The sequence below is a fragment of the Erpetoichthys calabaricus genome, chromosome 2, assembly GCF_900747795.2.
Source record: "Erpetoichthys calabaricus chromosome 2, fErpCal1.3, whole genome shotgun sequence".
NCBI classification, from domain to species: domain Eukaryota; kingdom Metazoa; phylum Chordata; class Cladistia; order Polypteriformes; family Polypteridae; genus Erpetoichthys; species Erpetoichthys calabaricus.
The window spans coordinates 248,634,106-248,652,524 of NC_041395.2; the positions used below are offsets into that span (position 1 = coordinate 248,634,106).

The 18,419-nt window shown below is 37.3% G+C and overlaps 1 protein-coding gene across 1 annotated transcript in view; it reads left to right on the top strand.

Moving 5' to 3' along the window:
• LOC114646923 (adhesion G protein-coupled receptor A3) overlaps window positions 1–18,419 on the top strand; it is a 557,815-nt gene that overhangs the window by 131,577 nt on the left and 407,819 nt on the right. The window lies entirely within an intron of this gene.

An 18,419-nucleotide genomic window follows, 5' to 3' on the forward strand; every position in this document is an offset into this window, starting at 1 on the left:
TACAATCCACTACAAGAAACCTCCGTTTTACAAATACTGTACCTACCGCCTTTGCCCCCGTGTGACCAAACTTCATACAATGGGTGACCGAGCCTTTGCAGCTGCTGCTCCACGGCTGTGGAATGCCCTACCAGAGAGCCTGAGAACACAGCAGATTGTGGGCTGTTTTAAAAAAAAGCTAAAGACTTTACTATTTAGGAAAACATATTAATAAGTATGCTATAATTATTGTTGTTAAATCTGTGTTTTTATCTTGCCTTGCCTTTGTTTAATCTTTTTATGTTGCACTATGAGATTTACTGCTAATGTAAAGTGCCCCTATAAATAAAATGCATTATTGTTATTATTTGTTTAACAAATAAACCTGCTTCAACAATATCACAGAATCAGCTGTGAAGAAAGCATATTAAAATGTTGTCAGTCAATCAAAGTGGTGGGGTAAATTCTAGAAAATCCTTAGTTCTGGGTAAAAAAAGGTAAGATACACATTTGATGCCCATAAAAACATCAATCCTACGAGGCAATACATTTTTATTATACCAGATATGTCACAATGATCCATACTAAACCGCAGAAGTATACTTCCGTATACTAACTAGTTAGTTATTTTCTTAAGGGCATTGATGAGTGCCAATTTGCCAATCTTCGGTAAAGCACCACACATAAAGCATAAAAAATCTGGATTGCTCTCCACTCATCTTTCCTTATACCTTTTCAGGTAAAGTAGATTCCACTTTTGGTTGTCCAATTATAATGAAACTTTATATCTGTGTTTTCTTACAAACTTTCAATCACCAACACTCTTTGTTCATAATGCAAGTTTATATGGCAAAGAACTACTTCTGATTGTTTTTTGTGATCAATAATATACCACTTCCAGTCACCTGATCAAAGTCAAATTTGATATCTAACGATAAGTAATGATCATACAAAATTTAAATTATTTATGTCTATTTATATAATGGCATTAATGCATATGTAACAATGCTGATACCTGTTAAGATATCATTTCCAGTTATCCGATTAAGATGAAATTCTGTATCTATATGTTTCTTACTAACAACGATATAAAATTTTAATTATTTTTCTCTTCTTATAATGCAATTTCATATGAAAATATACTATACACATTTTCAATTAATTGTTTATTTAAACTATGTACCACTTTATTTGAAAAATTTTGAAATGTGTTCAGGTAAAGTACCACTTCCGGTTGATATATGTTACCCAAAAGTTGATAGAAAACTAACATATGCCAAATTTAATTTATCTAACTCAAAGCATTCTCAGGTTATCGTGTTTCCATACATACACACAGACACACACACATAGACATAATTGCAAAAATGGTCAAAACATGTTCAGGAGTGCATGAGATGTGGTGATTCATCAAAATCTCGAGGTTGAATTTTTTTGTGATTACTATACATTATTCTTTATACTATGTATACGAGAAAGTAAAAAAGGTATATATCATATCAATTCATTGGCCAAAATTTATTTTACATAATTCTTCATGACAATGATCTTTTATGTCATCCAGTCTCCCTTTTTTGGTAATGGAGCCCTTGATAAAAGGTCTGTGGGGCACTCAAAATAGCAATGAGTTTGTAATTTTAAAGATTCTGCTTACAAAGCACATTGGAAAACACAGTATATTTCATTGGGTTGGCAGTGACAGAAGCAGTGGGTTTGTTAATCCTTGTGGTACAGCCCAAAAACAGTGTTTACTCCAAGAATCTAATTTGCTTTTTTCCCAGTTAAATCATTGGACCCGGATGCTCCATGTATACCCAAAAATAATTTCAATAATGAAAGAGTTCATGATTAGAAATGAAATTACTTCCTCTGAATTATACTGGTAGTATAATGCTGATACTGAAATTGTAGTCTGTTTTAGTTACATACCTTAGCTGGCCCCACATTTGCTGTGGTGTTTAGAGCAGTCAGTCAAGGAAAAGTGGAAAAGAATGTACTCCAAAACTCTCCTTATGCATTGCAACAGTGCCACTCATACTGAATAGGTTGTAATGGGTTGTAACAAAGAAAGAGAGACATAAGGCATATCTGGTGAACAGAGGTTTGTAAATGCAGAAAGCGGCCAAAACAGACAGATTTACCATTGTTCTGTGAAGACCTTTTTAGTAAATGGGCATTTCACCATACTAGTTTATAATGTATTTTGAATATCTCAAAGTGCTTTTTCCAAACACTATGTTGAAATCTGCTTTATATAAAATAATGTAGCTTCTGTTGCAATGATTACAAAATATGAAAATGTGTTTATTATTTTTTATTATTAATTTTAAGTTTTTTAGGCCTATATAAGCCAATGAGAGTTAATATGAGGAAACAGAATAGCAACCAGTGAGAAAAAATGATTTGGTGAGCAACTATCACAGTAGCCTTCCATCCTAATCTTATCTTTGGTTACAGTTCACACATACCAATTCTGTTTTCATAGGTGCAGTTTTCCAGTTTGTTTGATAACAGAAGAATGTGAGTGTATATTAATTAATCAGAAAAGTTATAATAGGTGAAGTTCCATCCATTCATTTTCCAACCCGCTGAATCCAAACACAGGGTCACGGGGGTCTGCTGGAGCCAATCCCAGCCAACAGGGCAGGAACCAATCCCGGGCAGGGTGCCAACCCACCGCAGGACACACACAAACACACCCACACACCAAGCACACACTTGGGCCAATTTAGAATCGCCAATCCACCTAACCTGCATGTCTTTGGACTGTGGGAGGAAACCGGAGCACCCAGAGGAAACCCACGCAGACACGGGGAGAACATGCAAACTCCACGCAGGGAGGACCCGGGAAGCGAACCCGGGTCCCCAGGTCTCCCAACTGCGAGGCAGCAGCGCTACCCACTGCGCCACCGTGCCGCCAGAGGTGAAGTTGTATGATCAAAAGCAGTCACAGTGCGTTCTCTGTTATTTCAACTATTAGTCTACATAATCAATAATGTTACAAAGCTAAGTTCTCCACAAATTTTCTAACTTACTTTTTCCAGTACAGTGTAACAGTAAGCTGGAATATACCTGCTATGGCAGAAACCAGCAAAGAATGGTAAGGACAAGGGCACGCTACAACATACTTTCACTCACTTAAACCAGGCAAAAGTTGCCACATTCTCAATTTAAGATAGTACTGTTTTTATACAACGTAAGATTTGATCATTGATTAGAATGTGACAATTCCAATCTGGTATTCTCTTCACTGACCTTACAAATGTAAACATTGAAATGTATACCTGATACAGTATAATACTGGAAAACATTCTTTGTTTATGAAATCTGTGCATATAATATAAACTGTATGCTATCATGTATCATGTTTAAATATTACACATATGTTAAGGAATAATTTAAACAATGATATGGGTACAAAATAGTGAACATTAATGATAGCATTGATAACTAGAGCACCAGTGAATTCTCTTTATCTAAACATTAATAAGGTGTTTTGGTGCTGAGATGATTTTTAAAATGCAGCAAAAGATTTTGTGAAAAATCCAAAAAAAAAAAGAAAAAAAAAGATCCAGTGGTAACATTATTGATAGTGTTTTAGATTTTTCTGATAGATATTTTGTGTGGACAATGGCAATCTGACATGATCACACCTAGAACAGTAGTAGAACACTTCATACTCGCTCTTTGCCTTAATGTCAACCCTGTTGATCCTGCATTCTCTGCATGATGACTAATACCAGATGTACTAAACATAGTGTGCTTTCTAAACTGGTCTTGAGTTTTCAACATATAGTCATTCATGCCCTAATGACACAGATATGATTGGCAGCTGTGATATTCTGTTTCAAGTGGCATAGCAGACTATGAACCATATGTGCATTTATTTCTCAAGTTTATAAAAAATCTAGCAAAATACCGACGCTTCGCAGCGGCGAAGTACTGCCTTAAAATTGTTATTAAGAAGAAAAGTAAACATTTTTAAACTGAGGGAAAATATACAAATAATTATTTGTTAAGGATCTCTTTGTATACCACGTTGTCAGTTCGGCCTTCCTGTTGTAATATGACCAAGCTGTGCGCTGAGTTTACTCTTGAGCTTGCAACGTACAGTTGGCCATGTGAAAAGCAATCTTGCCTCAAATCAATGCCAACCTTTTGTAGGGACTTATTAATTGTCATTGCGAAGCAGAGCCTTACTGGAAATTGGAGGCGTTTGAATTGAATTTGCAGATCAGAAGGTATAACGGGGATGCAAGGAATAAAAACTCTCTCCACTGAGCCACTGCCAGTAAAAATAGTTGCCTCAATTAGGTTCTTTTGCAGACATATGACCTGAAGTCTCGTGCCGTTACAAAGTTTCGGTGGCTGTACGCAAATCCACAATCGGCTTTTTTGAGCCAAACCTGTTGTTTTCTTATGAGCTTTTTATTATTGGGATCATACCTAGAAACAGAAGCTCTATTAACTTGTGGATTTGCGTGCGAATAGTTAGCGGCAGCGTCTCTATTAACTTGTGGATTTGCCTGCGAGTATTTAACACTAGAATTACCAGAGCCTACGAAAAAACTCATAAATCCGTCCCACCTTAAATCGCGTCTTAAAGCCGTTTGCACATCTCCGCCAGAGTCTTTTGTCATCTAAATGTGATGATAAACAAAAGCTACTAGCAGCCAGCTATTCCATCCCCCCACCGACTTAGAATGAACTCCTAGCTCATGCCTTGCCTTGATTTGATTACCTGGGATTGAAGTGGAGTTTTAGAGTGGAAATAATTTGAGCGTTATTTGGAATACACGCATTTCATGTGTGTTCCATTTCTATAGTAGGCTGTGCAAACACATTTTTAAAACAGAAACGTTTTTCATATTCTAATAGTAAATGACAAAATGTAGGCATAAACTATATAACGTATGAAGCCTGAAGTCCATATATCAAAGAAACACTTTCACAAAAGGTACAAATAAGAGAACACGTGCGCTTTTCTTCAAAAATATAACTGCACAAAAAAAAAGCCGCGTTAGCATGCCACATTGACACTCTCACTACTACTGCCGCGGTGGTATAATGGTATCAGCTCCTGACTGGGGATCAGAGGGTGGCGAGTTCGATCCCGCACTGCTCCACTTCGAGAAGTAACCTGCTCTTATTCTTACAATTTTAGAATAACAACATAAATTTCATTTCAGTCTGTAACAGCCGGTGTAACTTATGATACTGGTAAAGGTTAGCTTTTTTTTTTTTTTTTTTTTTAATTCACTTTTCATTCTCGCAGTCGATGCATACTAACGCCCCCCCCCCCCCCAAAAGGGTTCTGACACATAAACGCTGGCGAAGCTGCCTTCCTTCGTATCTCACCGTCACTTGATTTTCTTTTTATTCAGTGTTATTGAGTGTTCCTGCCAGTCCCCACATGTTGCTGTATGCTGTTTCTTTTGTACTCCAGGACATGCAGAGGAGAGAATGATTTCACATTATTTATGCTGTTTTCACATAAAGACTGCAGAATACTCATGACTGCATTCTCGTACCAATGCACTTTTTCCATCACCTTTTCCTGTAAGAAGCAATGTACTCACTTCTCTCTATGTTGTGGTTTCTATTACACACCTGAAAGAGACAATATGTGTGAAAACTTCATCGCACTAATGCAATATTATTTGAAAACGAACAGCGTCAGATCAGGTGTGAAAATTTTATGTGAGATACTGGTAAAGGTTAGCTTTTTTTTTTTTTTTAATTCACTTTTCATTCTCGCAGTCGATGCATACTAACGCCCCCCCCCCCCCCCAAAAGGGTTCTGACACATAAACGCTGGCGAAGCTGCCTTCTTCGTATCTCACATAAAATTTTCACACCTGATCTGACGCTGTTCGTTTTCAAATAATACGTGTTCTCTTATTTGTACCTTTTGTGAAAGTGTTTCTTTGATATATGGACTTCAGGCTTCATACGTTATATAGTTTATGCCTACATTTTGTCATTTACTATTAGAATATGAAAAACGTTTCTGTTTTAAAAATGTGTTTGCACAGCCTACTATACTGTAGAAACGGAACACACATGAAATGCGTGTATTCCAAATAACGCTCGAATTATTTCCACTGTAAAACTCCACTTCAATCCCAAATAATCAAATCAAGGCAAGGCATGAGCTAGGAGTTCATTCTAAGTCGGTGGGGGGATGGAATAGCTGGCTGCTAGTAGCTTTTGTTTATCATCACATTTAGATGACAAAAGACTCTGGCGGAGATGTGCAAACGGCTTTAAGACGCGATTTAAGGTGGGACGGATTTACGAGTTTTTTCGTAGGCTCTGGTAATTCTAGTGTTAACGACAGCGTCTCTATGAACTTGTGGATTTTCCTGCAAGTATTTAGCGACAGCGTGTCTATTAACTTGTGGATTTTTCTGTGAGTATTTGGCGGTAGCGTCACGAAGTTGTTTCCGTCCAGCTGCATCAGAAAATGTACCACAACGTCTGACACACCTCCTTTTTACTGTTTTCTCACAGTTTGGATTGCTGCTGTCATAATCAGCTTGAGTTTCATGGTTTGTTTCAATTACGTTAGTATTTGCAGGACTTGTTGTGTTGAAGTGACATTTGGCATCTGTCAAGCGTTGTAAGCATACAACCAGTTTCATCGATAACTTCGCATCCAGCTTTTGAGAGTTGAAACATTCATAAACATCAAAGTGTCCACTACTAAAATCGTCACCTGTGAATATAAGATGTTTAAGAGTCGTTGTCGGTTCTCCAAACGTGTAAAATAGGCAGGCAGCCAACTACGTGGGAGGCATGGGGATGGGGGACGCAATATAGGCAGGCAGCCAACTACGTGGGAGGCTGGGGGACGCAACCCCACCTCACTCGGCGACCGAGCTGCAGGCTATGGATGTATATATGTACATAAGTAGGATTCAGTTTTGACCATTACGCGTAGAACTTCGAAATGAAACCTGCTTAACTTTTGTAAGTAAGCTGTAAGGAATGAGCCTGCCAAATTTCAGCCTTCTACCTACATGGGAAGTTGGAGAATTAGTGATGAGTGAGTCAGTGAGTGAGTGCTTTGCCTTTTATTAGTATAGATTAGCAATTTAAAAGTTTTAAAATAAATAACGCACACATTTAAAGAAATTAATAAAATGCTTACAGCATAGAAAAGCCAATAGATCCATATTATATTTATTTTAGAATTGATTGAGATAGGAATATGTAATTTTTAATGTTATAATCAAAAACCCAATGTTTATTCAGGGTGTATATTCGAAAATGTAAGCCACGACAACAAATACCAGCCAATGGGGATAAAAGAGATTCTCTGAGCAGCTTTTGGGAAGCTTATTTTATTTTCATAGATGTAGTTTCCACATTGGTTGATGGTTGGAGAATGTGAGTTTGCTTAAAGTAATGTGAAAATTGTAGGATCAAAAGTACTCATAGTGCATCATAGTGCATTCTCTAACAGTCCTACTATGGCTGTACACAATCAGTACTGCTTATGTTTTTGTAATTGAGTCCTGTTGTCAGAATGCAGCATATCTTCCAGATTGATATCTTCTGCCTGCCTTTGTACTCTGAAACTCAATGTAGAAAATTATGAGTTGAGCTTGGAGTCAAGCAGTTCATAGAGCATAAGTTTGAAAAAAGAGGATTCCTGGGGACATGATAATAAGACTGCTGTATCAACCAGGAAATTTCTTTGTGAGAGTTTAGATTAAGGTACTGTGTATTATTAAAAGTATGAAAGTCGTTAGTTCCTTGTAGTTCTCATGTTTCTTAATTTTTAAAAATGTTTAGGACTGCCTAGCTCTAAAGGGATAGTAGCTGATTGTAATTGTTAAGTGTATTATTGTATTTATCAACTATAGACAAAGATCTTTTGAACTGTTACATGCTCTATTCCAAATCCTGTACCCTTCTTGAATGTTTAGTAAGTAGCAGAGATAAACTTCTTGTGTGCAAAGCATTTTTACCAACACTTTGAAATAAATTTACCCTGCCTAAAACCACCTCCATGTACTGTGTATTTGAGAGAGACAGAAAGAGATGATGAGAGAGAAAAAAGAGACTCATTCTTTGAATCATCCTGCTTCTTTGAAACACCCTCTCCCTTCCTCTATCTCTTTCCTCTCAAATACTTAACAGCAGAATAGTTGTGTGTGATGGTGATGGGAACAGGTATGGTATAATGATGTTCATGATTCCATTAAAAGGCTTAGAAATATGTTCTAGTGCTGCAAAGACATTGTGATTAGAAAAAGTATTCATTTTTTAAAATTTTAGACATTAGAGAAAATAAAACATCACTCACTGCAGTCAGAGCTTACACTGAGACAACAGACAAGGCACCCAGAGAGTGCTTTAATCTGAGTCTCATAATATGCTTGTTGAAAGAGTGATATCGGAGACTACTGTATTGGAAGGAGCCAATCTGCCACAGCAACAGCTACTCCCTGAGTATGACAGCCTTCAGACCGGACCAATAAAAGATGTACCCACCTATAGAGATCTGGCCAATTCCAGGTCTGCGCACGACAGATAGTGCTGCCACTGAAATGCAGAGTTTATGAAGCTCCTCCGATAGCAGAGGAAGATGATCATCGTGTCGGAGAGACAAGATGTTCCATGTGCCTACATGGGTGGGCTGCCTCAAATTGGGACCCGAATGCTGCTGTACAGTGATCTCCAACAGGCCTGGCCCCATTGGCTCTCCGGCAGTAATGACTTCCGGGGATGAGGCTCCCGAGGGCTTTCCCCCATCCTCTTCTTATGGGCGGCTGCAGCAGAGCTGCTCCTGCAGAAAGCTACATGCCAATCCTGCCACCAACCCCCAAGTTTTCCCTGCAAGTTGGAGGAATGTTTGCAGGGTGGATGCAGTTTAACATCATACCCAGGACGAAAAAGAGAATGTATGGGACGTGAACCGGGGTCGTTTGGATGGCAACCGGCAACGTTTGCAGTGTTTGCTCATACAGGCTTGAGTAGATTTATGGCAAGATGAAATTTAATGTAAGTAAATGTAAAGTATAACTCGTAGGAAGTAAAAGTGGTCTGAAAAATGAAAGTGCACCTTATGAGAAGGATTTAGGAGTAATAGTGGACTCAACACTATCAACTGTCAGACAATGTTCAGAAACCATTAAGAAGGATAATAGAATGTTAGGTTATATAGCACGATGTGTTGACTCAGTCCAAGGAGATTATGCTCAAGCCTTATAACACACTGGTAAGGCCTCATCTGGTTGCACTACAAAAAGACCAGAGTAGAGTGACTAGGCTGATTCCAGGACTACAAGAGAAGAGTTACGAGGAAAGTTTAAAAGAGATGAGCCTTTTCAGTTTAAGCAAACATTGATTAAAAGGAAACATAAGTGAATTGTTTAAAATTATGAAAGGCATTATTACAGTGGATAGAGACTGATACTTTAAACTTAGTTCAACAAGAGCATGGGGACACAGTTGGAAACTTGTTAAGAGTAAATTTCATACAAACATTAGGAAATTGTTATTAACACAGGAAGCCATTGACACATGAACTAAGTTACAAAATGGTGTTGAAAAACTTGACTTGATGTTATTTTGAAATAATTAAGTTGTTAGGACTAGTGGGGTTTTGTTGAGCTAATACAGTATTTCTAATGTTCTAAAATTGCATTCCTTATTGATTCAATGTGGTAAGCAGCACTTTATGGTCTGATATGGGATGATCCCATATTATAAGTGACGCCTGGCAATCTACTAGTGTACTGTATGTGAATAAAACACATCAGGAAACAATGAAGCGCCGGTGACCCACTACTGTTAATAGACTTGGATTCATTTGGCAGTGCTGTGAAGCACAGCCAAATTAACTGGATTAATTCACCGCATTTAGGGTTTTGCATTAAAAAATATTAATCCTGGAATTTTTTAATGTGTTAATTGCATGCATTAACTGTGAATAATGAGAAACTCTAATTATTATTATTGTATGTTAACAATTTTCATTTTTTACATAATTTAGTCAGGTATTACTTTTTATATTTTTCGTCAGCTGTATGTTCAAACTTCAATTGTATTTATTTTTCATAGTCAGACAATAAAGTTGCCCACACACTAAATTAAGTATTTGAAATGCTTATATACAAAAACACACAAACACAAAATACTGAAATGTACCCTCACCCCCACCTTCCTGAGACAGGAGTCCAAGAACTGGATTAAATGGTTTTGAGAATGGAATTATATGTAGAAAGCAATGGAATACCAATATATGTTTAATGCAACCAATCCATAAAATACCAATGAACAGATTTTTCTGTGTTAGAAGGAGAATGGTATGTGTTATGAAATTTTCAGTACAACAACACACCACAGTGTGAGTTGGAATAATTCTCATGCCTAGATGCTGCTCAGCAGGATGTTTACAGCATAAAACACAAATTCACAGCCTTCTCAATTTTGTTCTGGCTGTTACAGGCCTGTAACAGTCAAGTCAGTAAATGTTTGTAGTTTTTCAGTCACAATATCAAGATACAGGCAAATACAGATAGCATATTCATTTTAGTACAAAGGGTAAGTGTTTCAGTATTTGGTGTTATAAACTGTGAAGTATGAGTTAAGTCACAAATGGCATCTTATAGAAAGGGGTACAACAGGATATAATAAATTGAAAGGGGAAATTAGTTCCCCTTGGTGTGATATGCGTATACTGTGTATACCATTCTCTCATGTATTTCTCTCTCACTCTCTGGCAGCTAGACTTGAAGTATATAGCACACTTTGAGTGTGTAACTACATCTTACTTCAGCTTCAGTGAACTTTCCTTCTTCCACAATTCATGCCACATAGTATCCAGTTTTTTCCTCCTCAAAACACCTCAGCTCATTCACTTGTCCATCCACGCTGTTGGCGAGTGGCACTATTGTACTGGTGGAGTTCAACTGGCAGACTGTTGACGATGAGAGGCAAAAAAGATTGGGTGCCTTAAAGCAGACCACTTGCTACAGCATTATTATTGAAAAATATCAAAAAATATCTTTTCTGTTGTGGGAGGAGTTTAACCCTGTGATGGTGTGGGTTGGCTTCACGCTCCCAGTCTTGTTTTGGAAGCCTCTTGAACCCAACACTGTTGATAAAAACAGGTGAACTGTGGAGGTTAAAAATCAATCACATAAATATTCCTTTAAAACCGAGGTTAAAACCAACAGGGCAGGAAACTGTCCCTTAAGACTCATGCTTTAGTGCAGTCCAGTAAAACTGACGTCTCCTCAGCTTTTTATCTAAGTGGGAAATAGTGAATGAGTGATGAGTAGTGCTGAGTGAGTGAATACTTTGCATTATATATACAAGTATGTATGTATCTATATATATAAAAGGCAACGCCCTCACTGACTCATCACTAATTCTCCCACTTTCCATATAGGTGGGAAGCTGAAATTTCGCATGCTCATTCCTTATAGTGTACTTACAAAAGTTAGGTATGTTTCATGTCCTATTGCAACACCCAAGGGGTTGGGGGGGAATGGGTGTACCCCCTAAACTGTATATATAGATAGGGGAAATCCCTCCTCACTATTTCTGCGACTTCCAATATACATAGGAAGCCCAAATTTCCCATGCTCATCCTTTACACTGTACTTACAAACGTTAAGTATGTTTCATTTCGCGGCGTGCCTCATAACGAACTTTCGAAAATAACGTCTTCTTTTTGGCGGTTCTCATCATTATGCCGTAAGGAACTTTCGGAACTGACCTCTTCTTTTGGCGGTTTCATTCCTTATTTCCATTAACAGAGGATTTATTTCATGGCAGAGATGCAGAAGGGCTGCCCCCGGTCACCCTTCCTTTTTCTGCATGGCCGCTGTCCGCACACCTACCATGTGGTTGGCTCCCTGCCTATATACATTAACGACATCCAGCACTCATGTGCCTCCTCACTCGCTTCCTTACTTTCCTCAGATGTTCGTCGTGCTCACTGCTCCCTTCTAATTTACTCCACCGCTTCAAGCCTGTTATTGTTGGCCTTGCTTCATGTCTTCCTGCTGGTGACTCTTGCCTTTTTGTTTACTCCACCTCTTTACTACAAAACTTACAACCACCAAAACTTTGTAACGGCACCAGGCTTCAGATCAAATCTCTGCACAACAACCTCATTGAGGCAACTGTTTTCAGTGGAACTGGCTCAGGGGAGACTATATTTATTCCTTGCATCCCTGTCATACCCTCTGACCTCCCATTCCAATTCAAACCCCTCCAAGGGTCTGCTTTGCTATGACAATAAATAAGTCACAGGGCCAGACTCTAAAAAAGGTCGGCATTGACTTGACACAAGATTGCTTCTCACATGGCCAACTGTACGTTGCATGCTCAAGAGTAAGCTCAGCAGACAGCTTGGTCATTTTTATAAAGAGATCCTTACATCCTAAAAATGTGAATTTCTTATACACAACATTTATAATCATAAATTAAACTCTTTACAATCATCAAATTCATAGTCAATACTAAAATAAGCCTACGACAATTACATTGACAATCATGTTATGTTATTTTTAAAATGTTTCCTTTTCTTTTTCATAACTTCTTTAACACACTACTTCTCCGCTGCGAAGCGCGGGTATTTTGCTAGTACAGTATATATATAGGTGGCACCACACAGCACAGACAAGTGTGGACTCGGAGTGATTCAAGTGTCCTCTGGCCTTAAACACAAATCTTCAACTTTAAATAGAGACAGAAAGAGCTGTTCTTTTTATATCTACATAATCATGGTATGGCTGCAGTAGTATAATGATTATAATAACTGAGTGGAATCTCAATACTCTTGCGGTGTTCATTGCATTTTTGTTTCAAGCATACGGTGTTTACAGACTATATAGGTTTTAAATTACAAATGTTTCACTTTTTGTCACATGAAAAGTAATTTCACTTTGCTTCTTTGATGTAATACCAGTTTCAGCTCATTAAATACATTATTACAGAATACCCTACAAATATGAACCGTTTTTAAAAAAATCTATAAATTGCCTTTATTTTTTGTTTGGTTGTAGAAATAAATAATTTTTGAATTTCTGTAAACATAATTGTTAGTGGTAAATAAATAAATTTTGGGACTGTTACAGTAGTTATAGGTCTAAACAATATATTTTTAATTGGTATTGTATGAAGAAGTTGGGAGTGGAAGAGAAGTATGTAAGAGTGGTACAGAATATGCACAAGGAAGTGTGACAGTGGTAAGGTCTGCTATAGCAGTGATAGATGCGTTTAAGGTGAAATTGGTATTACATCAGGGATTGGTTCTGAGCCTTTTCTTAATTGCAGTAGTGATGGACAGGTTGACAGAATAGATTAGGCAGGAGTCCCTGTGGACTATGATGTTTGCGGATGACATTGTGATCTGTAATAAGAGTAGGGAGAAGGTTGAGGAGACCCTAGAGAGGTGGAGATATGCTCTAGAGAGGAGAGGAATGAAGGTCAGTAGGACCAAGACAGAATTCATATGTGTGAATGAAAGGGAGGTCAGAGAAATTGAGAGGATGTGGGGAGTAGAGCTGGTGAAGGTGGCTAAGTTTAAATACTTGGGATCAACAGTACAGAGTAATGGGGAATATGGAAGAGAGGTGAAGAAGAGAGTGCAGACAGGGTGGAGTGGGTGGAGAAGAGTGTCAGGAGTAATTTGTGACAGACGGGTACCAACAACAGTGAAAGGGAAGGTATTCAAGGCAGTAGTGAGACCAGCTATGTTACATGTGTTGGAGACTGTAGCATTGACAAAAAGACAGGAGACAGAGCTGGAGGCAGAAGAGTTAAAGATGTTACAATTTGCATTGGGTGTGACGGGGATGGTCAGGATTAGGAACGAATACATTCAGCTCAGGTTGGATAGTTTGTAGACAAAGCCAGAGAGGCAAGGTTGCGTTGGTTTGAACATGTACAGAGATGTTGGGCATATTGGGAGAAGGATGCTAGGGATGGAGCTGCCAGGCAAGAGGGAAAGAGGCAGGCCTAAGAGGAGGTTTATAGATGTGGTGAGAGGACATGGAGGTGGTGGGTGTAACAGAGCAAGACGCAGAGGACAGGAAAATATGGAAACATGATCAACTGTGGTGACCCCTAATGAGAGTAGCCAAAAGAAGAAGAAGAGGATCACTTCCAGTCCTTTAGTGGTAATTGTATAAGGTCTGTGCTGCGCTTGAAGAAATACAGTAGTGTTGATGTAGACATATATTGCATATTTCATTCCAGCAATGCTTTTCCATTGTATTATATTTTATTCATACTTTAATGGCTTCCAGATCCATAATATGTTTTCATCTAAATACATAATGAATTAATTCATCCATTTTGCTAAAATGCTGAATCTAATGCAAAGCTCTAAAGATCATTACAGCTATACAGTACTGAGTGGATTGCTAGAACCAGTGCTAGACAGAATGCCAACACGTGGCAAGGCATGCATGCTCATCCACTCTCACTTAAACTTATGCTGGGCAATCAGCCTAATCTGTAGGCATTTGGATTCTGCAAGGAGAGTAACTTAGTGGAAACTGAAATGGACACTGGAGAGCATTAAAATTGCACACAGATAGTGATTTGGGGTTGTATATAAACTCAAGCCTCTGGATGTTTGAGACAGCAGTATCATCACGTTGCCCACTACTTTGCTATAATGTAGTCATAGCTGTAAACATTTTTATTACATAATAAATTCATAATATAGATATGTCATTAAATGTACAGTATGCACTTAACTAATACAGGGTTTAAGTTAAGTGATTAAGTAAAGATTATTAAGATGGACCTTAATTGGATGATAACATTAAGATGAATTATTTAATCAAAACTTGACCAGGCTGTATATTCTTTAATTGTGGTTTTTGTACACTTTAACCATGTTTCTACCTCGTCAACTTTTTCTACATTCATCATTCTTAATTTTTGCTAACAGCAATGTAAGCATTATGCTAATGTCCAAGAGGCATATAAGTTTCACAATACTTGATACATTGGACCACAAGATCATCTTAGGCCTGAGGGATTGCTAACTGGAATGTGCTCTGTGAGTCACATGACATGAATAGCAATGGTCTAATGTAACTCCATTATGGATTACATCAGTTTTTGTGTGGACTTTATAGTTTGTAAGGCTGCATTATGTTCTGATAGCAGTAAACCACTGTTGGACATTCAATCCTGCCCCAGTTATCCCCATTCTGCAGATATCAACTAACCACCATGTCCTTTCTCCTGCTAGAATGATTCAATCTCCTAGCCTCACAGCCAGTTTGCTATTTGCCAATCTAGACTGACATTCATTGCAAACCTTCTGGGTATGACTGCATGGCCCAATGTTATGAAACTAAGGTGTCTTCCAAGAAGCATAGTGGAGTTCTCCAGAATATTTTCAACATGAGTTTGAGCCCAAAAACCTTAGGAATAATGTGCAAAATGTCCTGCTTGATTTCATTTCTTGTGAAAGGCCAGTCAAAATAATTGTTGACTGTTGGTTTTGACATAAAAAACCATGAAGACCACAGAGAAACTAACCATGGCTCACCTTGAACATCTGATTAGATAATTGCATTACCTTCTGCTTACAAGAGTCACATTGCAGTTTAAGATGCAGGGATTTTTTTGATTTCTTAACTGTTTTCCACACTATGTACCCTGTGTTGTTGGGTAAGATGTTGATGATGTTAGAGTCATCCATTGCATTCTGAATTATGTGCTTCCTGATTGTCAGACCACAGGTTGTACATCTACAGAGATGTGTGTCAAATAGTTATATGCAACAAAAGGCTCCACAACAGACTGTATTGGCTTCATTTCTGTATACCCTGAGCACCTTAGAATTTAGGGACAGCACTAAGGCAAGACAAAGGAGATGCTGGTGAATTTCAAAGAATCCAAGGCTATCTCATTTTATGTCACTATCAAGCCATGTGCTCTGCTGCAGAGAGAGCTATAGGAGGTTATTTCTGCCAGCACCCATTATGCTCTGAAATCAGTCCCCTTACTACTAAACTGATGCCAATTTTTATACACTCAAAGCTTACTGAGCTGTTGATCTGTACTTTTTTAGTGTCACAGTGTTATGTCATATTATTGCTACTGAGACTTGTAACAGTTTTCTTTATTGTTGTTATCATGTGTCTATTTCTGTCCATCTCTTTTCTGCATATTCAGCTCTGTGGTGTTTCATTTCATTCATTGTTATTGTACATCTTTAATATGTTTGCTTAATTTACTTAATGCTAGCCTCACTCTTTTATTTCTTATATAGTGTGTAACACATTTTGTTCATGATAGACACTAAATACACTTGCCCATATGCACGTCCTTTAAAAAAACATTAAAATATGTATTATGGTCAATCATTGCCAACATTTTTTGCCTTTACTATAAGTACCTTTGGTTTATGCCACACAGCAATGCAAAACTCAGTGACCAAATATTTTAACAGGTAACCCATATTTGAAAAGTAAACATTAACATCTAGTCTGAGTTCATGCTGTTTAGATCCCATCATCAAGATGACAGAAGTTGTAACAAATTGTTTTATTCATAAATATATTATGGTTTGAAGACAGAAAAAAACACTTTCTTCCAAAAAGAATAAAGCATGTTAAAAACCTGTAAATCATGTTAAAACAATTGAATTGTGGAGCTCACTGAATTATGATATGAAGATCAGCTCAGGATTTAACACCGAGCACCCCTCATCAAATTCCTTTTACAATAAGCCTAAACATTTTCTTGTTTTTGCTTTCTGTAGTTAGATATTAAGATGGCTATATGGTCATGATACAGTTTTTTTTTCATTGTATTTTCCAAAATTTAATTTATTATTGTTGTCAAATTTGTGAATTAACTTTTTTGTGTTTGCCTCATATCTGATACTGCCAGAATAGACTCTAGAGGATTAGAAGGATTCAATCATAAATAAATTAATTGATAAATGGAAAACATTATTTATTACAAACATGAAAATCTGTTTCTGGGCTTATTTATTTTTTTAAATCTATAATTTGATTCTGCATGTAGCTATGTAAATCAATTATTCAATAATTTTTAATAATCAAGTAATATTCAATATGCTGTTAAAAGTGTTATGTGGTTTAGTTGCCCATTGCAATTTATTTAAATTACGATCATAAACAACTTAAAGTATATCTCATCAGCTAGATGATTCTTCTTCTTTCGGCTGCTCCCGTTAGGGGTTGCCACAGCAGATCATCTCCTTTCATATCTTTCTGTCCTCTGCATCTTGCTCTGTTACACCCGTCACCTGCATGTCCTCTCTCACCACATCCATAAACCTTTGCTTAGGCCTTCCTCTTTTCCTCTTGCCTGGCAGCTCTATCTTATTTGTGTCTGAATGGTTTACAAATATGGAACTTCAATAAATATATTTCAAGTGTCTACTGTTATGCATAAAAATTTTAGATTTTTCATACAGATAGATAATTATATTCCATAATATAACTAATGCTCCCAGGGTAATGTTAATGGTCTTTACAGGGAAATTGCCATTGACTATTCCTTCCTTACACTTAATGGTTAGGCACTGTATGGCTATGTAGCCTAATAATTTTTATGGTTGCCAGCTGCCTAGATAAGAACATGCTTTTATATGATATAAACACACAGCAAAGAATTTGTTGTAAATGGGACAGTATTTTCTGGGAGTACTTTGAGTATGACACTGACAGAAACAGAAGCAAGTATGTAATCAATATGGTATGTAGAACACAATTTAATTGTAAGGGACCAAAAAATTAAACTGCTTTTATAAAGAAGTCTGTAAAGTTATTGAGTACTGTAACATGCTGAAAAAAACACAACCCTAACAAAGATGGTAAAATGACAGGTTAGGCTGGACAGATGTTAACTTTGTTTCTGCAAAAAACTGCTCTCTTGTCACTTCAATTGATGGGAACATTAAAATATTACAAAAATTATGATGAGAACTGGCCATTCAGCCCCACAATCTTGTCCATTCTATTCACCTAGATTGTCCAAAATAACATCAAGTTCAGATTTGAAGGTCCTCACAGTCCTACAATCCACAACGCTCCTTGGTAAATCTATGGTTCTTTGCATGAAGAAATAGTTTCTAACATTTTTGTGAAATCTTCCCTTAACAAGTTTCTAATTATTTCCCTGTACTAATTCAATTAATAATTTTAGACACTTCAGTCATGTTCCCTCTTAATCTCCACTTGCTTAAATGGTTCAGTTCCTTCAGTCTCTCCTCATAGCTTATTCCTCAGTCTTAGAATTAGCCTAGTCGCACTTGTTTGAGAATATATTTACTATTAGTTTTAAATATTGTGACATATGTGGTGGAGAAAGCTGCAGTTTCTGTTTCTAGTAATAGTCTAGCTACAAAGAGAGCACACTTTTTTACAAACATACAGTAAGTCATAAAGATGCGGATTAGCTAAATGTCAACTACC